At 41.7% G+C, this 9,851-nt stretch overlaps 1 long non-coding RNA gene across 1 annotated transcript; it reads left to right on the top strand.

Moving 5' to 3' along the window:
- The first annotated feature begins 515 nt into the window (after positions 1 to 515).
- Positions 516 to 4,374, top strand: LOC116190431. The gene is made up of 3 exons (XR_004152671.1): positions 516 to 834; positions 1,188 to 2,956; positions 3,633 to 4,374. It is a non-coding gene; the product is annotated as an uncharacterized LOC116190431 (long non-coding RNA).
- Positions 4,375 to 9,851: the final 5,477 nt, after the last annotated feature.

Raw genomic sequence — 9,851 nt, 5'->3', positions numbered from 1 at the left:
AGATATAGAAGTATTTAATTAAAAGAAAAATCCATCATCCGGCAATATGATAGTTTTGGCCGACCAATTGACCATGAAGAAAGACAAGAAAATGGAGTCATCTCTCATTGTATGTTGGAATTAAGAAAGGCCAGAAACCAACGGAAAGGCCCAAATCATAATAATTTGCCAAAAATGCAACAATTCCCTCATCGGACGAGTAAAAGGCTCCGTTGTAGAAGCTGGAATTAATATATATAAATATTGTAAGAATTGCAAAGAAATACAATATTTTGTCCTTTTTTTTAGGCAACTAGTAATTAAGAAAATTGGCAACCACCATACCAATAACCCACCTAAAAATCCTATATTTCCGGATTCAATTTTTACTTTAATTTTTTGAAAATTGAGAAACCCCAAAAGAAAATTTTAAAAAGAAAAAGTCAGCATGGCCCGTTTCCTGTATTATATGAAAGGAAATTTTTTTTAAAAAAGGGTAGACCTCCAGTCCACAATTTTCCTCTGGAACCGGGTGACAGGGGAAACCAACCCTCAATTCAACTACTTCTTTGAGAACTTTCTCAAAAAAAGGCACAATAAATACAACCCGGCCAAGTGTAGAAAAGCACTGCTTGCAAGAGGAAACTCATATGTTTCCCATTTCTACGTTACCTTGATTCAACGTTGAAGCTGCGTGACATACTTTTCCTCATAAAATGATTTAATCTTTATCCCCCTAAATCCCAAATTGTGTCTTACTTTGTGTGGACTATATGCCCACCAAGCGTTTGCTTTATTGCCTAGACGGGTCTAAGTATGCGAACTCGAGGAATTTCGTCTCCCCACTTAATGCAGGTATGTATGCTTGTTTTTTGGCCGAACAAGATTTATATTTGACTTTCAATTATGACTTCTTTAATCGCTATTAAAATAGTTACACGCGATAAACAATAAATAAGTAGTTACTACAATTAGATTTTCAATAATTTTTACTACTTGATTTTTATAACTAATAATAGAAATGCCACGTCTACATTAAGTTGCTGGTACATAAGTTTGAATTTTTCCCAAGAGAAACATTTGGCTATTTGAAATGATATTTGAATCTTTTCCTTTTGGGAAAATCATCATGTCAGATAGACAATTTCTCTATTTCTGCCATCGTATGTGGTTAATTCACCAGACAGTTGGGCCTGTGCACTGAACAGCATCCCAAACCATATCAGTTGGCGTGGTTGAAGAAAGGAGGTGAAGTTAGCGTGTCGAAGCGTGCTCTGGTGACGTTTTCTATTGGCTCACGATACAGAGATTTTGTTTGGTGTGATGTTGTTATAATGGATGCATGCCACTTGCTATTGGGGAGGCCCTGACAGTTTGACAGGAGTGTGAGCCATGACAGGAGGACCAATAAATACAGGTTCACGCATAAGGGGTTAAAGATTGTACTGGTTCCGAACAGAGACGGGGACGCTAACGAGCCCCGACCTGCGAATCCGGCTTTCGCAACCAACTTGATGTCCCTTACCCGGTTTCAGGAGGAGTTGCATGATGCAGAGTTTATGTTTGCTCTCGTGGGCAGGGAGGTTGTGGAGGAGGGCGTTATGTCTTGTGAGTCCTTACCGATTTTGAAAGAATTTTAAGATGTCTTTCCTGAGAAACTGCCAAATGGTCTACCACTCTTGCGGGATATCCAGCACCATATTGATCTGCAACCTGGTGCGTCCCTTCCGAATAGGCCACACTACAAGATGAGCCTAGCTGAACATGAGGAGTTAAGGAGACAAGTAGAGGAGCTGGTATCGAAGGGGTTCATTTGGGAGAGTATGAGCCCGTGTGCTGTACCGGCACTTCTAGTGCCTAAGAAGGATGGATCATGGCATATGTGTGTGGACAGTCGAGCCATCAATAAGATAACGATCAGGTATCGTTTTCCCATTCCTCGCTTGGATGATCTGTTTGACCAGCTGAGTGGTGCCAGGATTTTTACTAAGCTGGACTTGATGAGCGGTTATCACCAGATTCGGATTCGTGTTAGAGATGAGTGGAAGACCGCATTCAAGACTAGGGAAGAGTTATACAAGTGGCTGGTGATGCCGTTTGGGCTGTCAAATGCGCCGAGTACGTTTATGAGAGTAATGAATCGGATCCTGCGGCCTTTCATTGGTAGGTGCGTGGTTGTGTATTTTGATGACATTTTGATCTACAGTCTCGACCCCGAGTAACATCTAACCCACTTGCGCGAAGTACTTTTTGTCATTCGACGCAAGAAATTTTATGCGAAGAAGTGTATTTTTATGAGGTCGGAAGTTTTTTTTTTTGGTTATATTGTTTCTGCTAATGGCTTGAGGGTGGACTCGTCCAAGGTCGAGGCGGTCAGACAGTGGCCTAGGCCAGCGAACATTACTGAAGTCAAGAGCTTCCATGGATTAGCCTCCTTCTACAGGTGGTTTATTCCCCACTTTAGCAGTATTATGGCTCTCTTAACTGACTGCATGAAGGGAGGTAGATTCGAGTGGACTGAGGAGGCAGAAACGGCATTCCAGAAGATTAAGGAGGGTTTGACGACCGCCCCGATTCTTGTCCTGCCTGATTTTCAGCAGCCCTTTGAGCTGCATTATGATGCATCGAAGGTGGGGATTGAAGCAGTCTGGAGCCAAAACAAAAGGCAATTGTTTTTCAGCGAGAAGCTGATGGGGGCGAATGTGAGATACAACACCTACGACGTGGAATTCTATGTTGTAGTACATGCGGTGAAGCATTGGCGACATTATCTTTTCCACAAGGAGTTCATTTGTACACTAACCATGAAGCCCTGAAGCACCTCCATAGCCAGGATAAGGTCTCAGCTCGTCATGCATCATTGGTGGCTTACCTAAAGCGTTTTACTTTCATGGTAAAGCACAAAAGCGGAATCACTAACCACGTTGCTGATGCTCTTAGTCGAAGGCGAAGCATTCTGAGCAGGATGACAGTTGAGGTACCTGATTTTAGTTCTTTTGCTGAGTTGCTTGAAGTCGATCCTAGAAGAGGGAACAACGCAGCAGTTTTAATATCACTCTATCACGCCCCAAATCTGGGCATAACCGGCCATATCATATTATAACAAGATGCAAAGTCCATTCAAAATCCAGATCATTCATGCATAATCAGTCAGGGAAATTCCTTATGGAGCTTTAAAAGATTTTCTGAAAATAAAGTTTCTTTGGGAAAAAGTCAACTTTTTTAGTTTAAGAAGTTATTTTGTTTTATTTGAGTTCTTACCACTGGTTTGCCTGTTTCTTATTCAAAGTTGTTCCCTTGCCATAGAAATGATAAGTTATATGTTTGTTAGCATTGAAGGGGTTTTACGGATGTTCCATGTTATGTAAGTCAAGCCGTTTACTCTATCTTTTTCTGAATGCCTATCTAGCTATTATCGAGGAGTCTTCGAAGAAATGCGATAATTTTGATGAACCTACTGAGCCTTTAAGCTCACTCTATTTATATTATGAGTTATTCCATATGATTTATGTAAGTACGACCATGGGGAAGAAGTTTTCCAAATTAAAGGATTCAGTTTTTCCCGAACAATGAATTTTTTTCTGGAATTTTTTTTTGAGCTTGATAGGAAATTTTACTGACTTATTGTGCATGAATGGTGGGTTTTGAATCAGCTTCGCATCTTGGCATCACAGGATACTGTTGGTCATGTCGCTGGTTTGGGCCGTGAAACTGCATCCGTCAAAAAGACCTTGCCAAAACACTGCATTGTGGATTTATTGACCAAACTTCTCCTTGGCCAAGGCACGGCAAGACCTCAAACCCAGAAAACCATTAGTTGCTTGCCTTTTTATTTCGTGATTGGTCATGTTAGACAGATTGGCAAGAAAGGAGAGGTCAGGTTGGAAACATGGCATTGTTTGCTTGGAGTTAAGGGCTGTCTGTATTCTGTGGTAGAGAGCCTGAATTAAGAGATCATCTTGTTATTCACATGCTGGGGGCTATTTTTCTTTGGCCAAATGTGGTGGCTATTCAGGGAAGAGTGCGCTTACGATATTGGAGATTGGCAAATCGATCTGATGTTTGCTTCAGTTTTGAAAGGGAAGAAATTGGAGATTACTTTAAGAGAACGCTATGTTAACTGGGAAGTAAGAACCTCCATATTGTTCCTCTAGAAGACTGAAGATGGTGGGCTCACGCTGATATAACATGTAATAGAACTACAAGAGCAAGAGTTGCCTCTCTTTCCAGTTTTCAACATAAAATTGTCTGATTACTCTTCTTTTTTTTTTTCCCCCTTTGAATTAGACACATTCGAGTGATGTAAGGTTTGAGGCCATGACTCTTGAGTCGTCACTTTTCAATTCTATTTGTGCATATTGTTTACTAATGAAGATTTGATGCACTTTAAGAGATTATTATTCTAATGTATTAGTGTTATCTCAAGAATAGAATAAACACAAGCAGCTCACGTGCAATGCACGATCTGTTACTCTAGTAAAACTTAAAAAGGTCATGCAGAAGTAGATTGGAGTTGTTCGTGTTTATTTCACCGTTGGTAGCTCAGAGTTGATCAATGTCCTTTCGGGTCTAAAAAGCACATGTTCGTTAATTTGTTCCTTTTAGGTTTCACTAACTTTGTAACATGATGATCATACATAGGTTGGATTATGTGCTTTCATTCATCTGAACCATCTTGAGACTATTTCTTTGGATGAACCCGGCCGGTTCTTGGCTGAGGAGGCATTTGCTAGATCGATCCTCCGCGCGATTTGATCTACACGTGCGCATTGGCCATGCTTGGGAATTGAATAGGCAGAGGGCGACACAGCCGATCCCCGATCGATTTGGCTCTTGAATGGTAACTGTTTGCAGAGCTTTGGCACGATATATTTTGGGGTCATCCTCTTTGGTGAAAATCTTGAAATTCGAGGCAGGCAGGTTGGCGTCTAAGAGAAGTCCGTCCACATGGAAATGGAATAAGCCACCAATTCACTGGAAAGAAGCCCACTAGGCCCAGAAGCCTAAAACAATACCCAGAGTATAACTATATGGGATTTTCACCCAGAAAGATAATCTGTTTGGAATCCTAAAAAAATATAAAAATTTAATTCATGTTACATAAGAATTCAACTGAATTTTGTTGTTTGGTATCAAAATGACACAAGACTTGTTTTAAAAATACAAGATTTACATTGGAAATTAAATCGGATCAAAATCAATAAGATTTAGTCATAACTCAATTCATTGAGAATTAACCACCTCAATTTTGAATTTTAAAATCATTTACAAGTAGATATCTATTGTGCGCACCCGAATTTTAATCTCGTCGGGGCACGCATGCGCGCGCCTAAATGCAACGCGGCTTGGGAGTGTCCACCTTCCCGGGGACGCGCAACGAACGCACGTGAGAAGGAGTCGCCACTTGTCATTTTACGACCCGAAAGTCGAGGGCCGGCAAGTTACCCGAGTCTAGAGGTACGGGGTACACCTAATTACTAAAGCATATGGTCTGCGAAACCCGAGGTTCCGAATTCGGGGGTTCTGTTACATGCGAGCCTATATCTCGCACGCTCTATCGGTACTCTAGCTTGTCTAGGCTTGCCATTTTAATTTAATTACCGCTTAATTAAGTTCCGCTCATCTTACGCGTTTTGACACCGTAAATTCGAAGGAACACTCCGACCGTCCCCTCTCCGACCGGGATTCTTACATGAATAAATGTACAATATAAATCCTTACGTTGTCCTCTCAAGTAAATAAAATACAAATTACAACAACTGAATTCCGGTCGAATCGCGTTCGGTTATTATTCCACTCGTGCTCACCGGGTGGTTTGAGTGACCGAAACCGAAATTAAAGCAACGTGGGCTCAGATAGCCGGGGGTCGGGTCTAACCGAACCAACGGATGGCGAAAGAATCATGTGACTCTCTCGATAGCCGTGGGATCGGTCGAGCTCCCGAGTCATGTCCGGCCGCGACTTGCTTACTCGATTCGAGTCGTCTTCCACATAGACAGTACTAGGAGCGAAGCAGTAAGTCGAAACAGGACCCGATTCCGCACTCGGGTTGCGCGCGCTAGGTGTGTGGGGGCGTTGGACCCCATGGTTGACAAAAGAGGGTGTTGGACTCCGTGTATATCGTATCCTAGGAATTCGGGCTCGACCCGCAATAAATAAACAAGAAAACAGACAAAAACAGAGAAAGCAGAAAAAACAAATGAAATCCGATGAACATGTGAACGCAAGAGAGTTGTGTCTTTTAATGTCGTGTTTACGTGGTTAGCCAATTTGTGCAGGATTTCGATCAAACATATCCAATTATTCACATGTGCACATGAATAAGCAAAATTAGTCACGACGAAATTTAATTTTGTCAATTTTTAAGTCCAAATAATTAATTAGACCAATTTTTGTGTATTTAATTGATTTAATTCCCTTAAAGCCGAGTGAACATGAGATTGATTCGTGTGTACTCGTTCTCGCTTCAAACAATCGGATTTAATGTCGAGTAATTAAAATATTCCAATTCGTGCATTTGTTGGTTTAATTAAAACAACAATTATTTTATTTTTTTTGTCATTCTTTTCTTTATTTTCAATCTTTTTTTTACGAATTTTCCTAACACAACAATTACAAATTATCATCGCAATTATCGAATTTATTGACAAATTGAGTCCTATGCATGCCACTAGGTTGGAATAATATACCTAGTCCCGGTTCAAACCGGAAATATGGCGGTCGGACCGGCAGGAAGGGTACTGGACCGGTAGGCTGGGCCAGGCGCGAGCGAATTGGGTCAGGCGCGGGCGAACCGGGCCGCGGAGGGGCAGCGGCTGGGCCGAAGCAGCGGGCGAGCTGGGCCTCGGAGGGAGTTGGGCCGTGCGTGCGGACGGACCGGGTCGAATTCCAGGCTGGGTGGAACGGGTCGAGCAAACTGGGTCGGATCACCTCAGCTGGATTGGACCTGCACAAACAAAGAGATGGGCCGAGCCCGTGAGGAAGGGAACGCCGGAGGAGATGACGATGGGCGGAGAGGAGGTTTCCGGCAAACGCGGGTGGCGATTTCCACCCTTGGGCGTCGCGGCGACGGCGCGGGAGGCAGCGGCGAGCACCGCTTGGGTTACGCCGTGCTCGGGGGAGCGTCACGAGGCTCGGGTCGGTTGGGGATCGAGGAGATTTTCGGGATTCGACGAGGTTTTTTTGAATTTTCCTGCGAGATATTTCCGAGCTCAATCGCCGGAAATCGGGGGGATTGAGAGGGGGAAGTAGAGGGGTTTTCTTCCGGGGAGTGTCGCGAGTCCGTTTCCGGGAGGAATTTCGGAGAGAGCCGAGAAATCCCGAGCGTTTTCGGGGGCCCGAGAGTCGGGAGTCCGGGGAGAGCCAAGAGAGAGTCCGAGAGGAGCCAGTTCCAGAGGGATCGGGACCGTGAGGGAGAGATAGCGGTCGAGGGAACGTGCCGGGGAAGCGAACGGTGGCGTGTCGGGCGAGCGTGTCAGCGGTGGCAGGCGGTCGCGGTGGGTGGGCAACCGCGGCGTGTCGGAGGTGGCAGAGGGACGTCAGTGAAAGAAGAGGAGAAGAAGAGGGGGGAGAAGAGGAGAGAAGGAAAGAGCGGCGGGGGCGGAAAGGAAGAGGAAGAAAAGAAGAGGGGGCGAAGTGGAAAGAAATAAAGAGCAGGGGCGAAAATGAAAGGGTCAGAAAGTTCTGACCCGCGTCAGAAATTCTGACGCGATCTGACCGGTCAGACGCGATGTGACCGGTCTGACGCGATGTGACCGGTCTGACGCGATATGACCGGTCTGACGCGATATGACCGGTTTGACCTTTAGACCAAAATGGGGTGCTGGCAACTATTTTTTAACTATATTCCAAACAGCTCGCTGAAAAAAATGCTTTTCAAGCAAAATTATTATTCAATTCATTTCGATTAAATTTTTTAATTTTTCAAACAATATGATTCATTTACATTTAAATTGAATTGAACCAAATGAACTGAATGAACTAAATTGAAATCATTTCTCGCAAGAATTGATTCCAAATGAAACGGTTATTGTAATACTTTTCGTGTAATTTTTGCCAGAATTCCACCACAATTCCTTCTAAAATTGCACTTCCCGACAGAAATTCTCTCAGGAATTGCAAGTTTTCTTCTTTCGAATAATTGAAACGACGGGACAAACTTTTCATTTGAGGACAAAGGTTTGGTCCCCATATATGTCCACTTTCAACAGTGGAAAAGAAAATATATTTTTTCCATACTATAACTGATAATTTTACATTCAAAAAAATAAAAAAGATGTGATGGAAAAATTTTATCGAATGTGGTCGAAAATAGAATATTAATGGTTTCGCAAGGGGGAAAGAAATGCGTCGCATTTCGACAACCACAAATTAAAAGTGCTTTTCGATGGTCATGATCATTAAGTGTACGACGATGGGAATGGAAACCTAGTACCCCTCGTCTCAAATTCCAGTTGGATCAAATACCACATGGTCTTGGTTACTTGTGAAGAAACGATATCCATGTGATCTATTTTCCAGATGCAGTTGTCGTAAATGCGGTGACGATGACTTGAGGAATGAATTATAGTACAATTATACACCCTCTCTCTTGAAATTGCGAATTCTCATTATTGGGATTAAAAGACACAATTATCAAGGAGGATATAACGTAGTAACACACACGTTCATCGGATAATTAAGAGGTTTTAGATTCGATACTTAAGTAAGACCACTCATATTCCCACATAAATTCTCTCAGGAATTGCGAGTTTTCTTGCAGTGGAAATGGTGGTTACGATTGACGTAGAACAGTATAATCACACAAGCATTTTATTTCAAATAATTGAAACGAGGGGACAAACTTTCATTTGAGGACAAAGGTTACTTGTGAAGAAACGATATCCATGTGATCTATTCTCCAGATGCAGTTATCGTAAATGCGGTGACGATGACTTGAGGAATGAATTATAGTACAATTATACGCCCTCTCTCTTAAAATTGCGAATTCCATTAGTGGGATTGAAAGACACAATTATCAAGGAGAATATAACGTAGTAATACACATGCTCATCAAGTAATTAAGAGTGCGTTTGGATTGAGAGTTGAGTTGAGTTGAGTTTTGGTTTTAATTGGTTTGTAATGATTGTATTGTTGAATTATGAAAAAAAGTGTTAAAAAGTAATAAATAATTGAGAGAAAATAATTATTAAGTAATGATTGTGTTGTTGAATTGTGAAAAAGTAATGAATAGTTGAGAAAATTTAATATTAAAAATTGAATTGAATGGTTAAAAATATTAAAAAAATAAAAAAAGTAATGATTGTAATGTTGAATTGAAGATAAGTGGAGTTGAGTTGAGTTGAGTTGAACATTGTTCTCAAAACAAACACACCCTAAGAGGTTTCAGATTCGATACTTAAGTAAGACCACTCATGTTCCCACAGAAATTCTCTCAGGAATTGCGAGTTTTCTTGCGGTGGAAATGGGTGGTTACAATTGACGTAGAACGGTATAATCACACAAGCATTTTATTTCAAATAATTGAAACCAGGGGACAAACTTTCATTTGAGGACAAAGGTTTGTACCGCATATATGTCCCTGTCAACAGTGGAACTAGCGTCCATACTATAACTGATAATTTTACATTCAAAAAATAAAAAAATGTGATCGAAAAATTTTATTGAATAGGCCAAAATAGAATATAAATGGTCCCGCCAGGGGAAAGAAATTCAATGGCATTTCGACGACCACAAATGGCCTTAAAAGTGTTTTTCGATGATCGCCAAATGTTCGACGTTGGAAATGAAAAACTAGGAACACCATCTCGGATATTCTGGTTGGATCAAATACCACATGTGTTCTTAGTTATTTATGAAGAAACGATTTCCAC

Source organism: Punica granatum, unplaced genomic scaffold (genome assembly GCF_007655135.1).
Source record: "Punica granatum isolate Tunisia-2019 unplaced genomic scaffold, ASM765513v2 Contig00435, whole genome shotgun sequence".
Taxonomy (NCBI): domain Eukaryota; kingdom Viridiplantae; phylum Streptophyta; class Magnoliopsida; order Myrtales; family Lythraceae; genus Punica; species Punica granatum.
The sequence above is the reverse complement of the archived record's forward strand: the minus strand, read 5'-3'. Positions and strand labels throughout refer to the sequence as shown.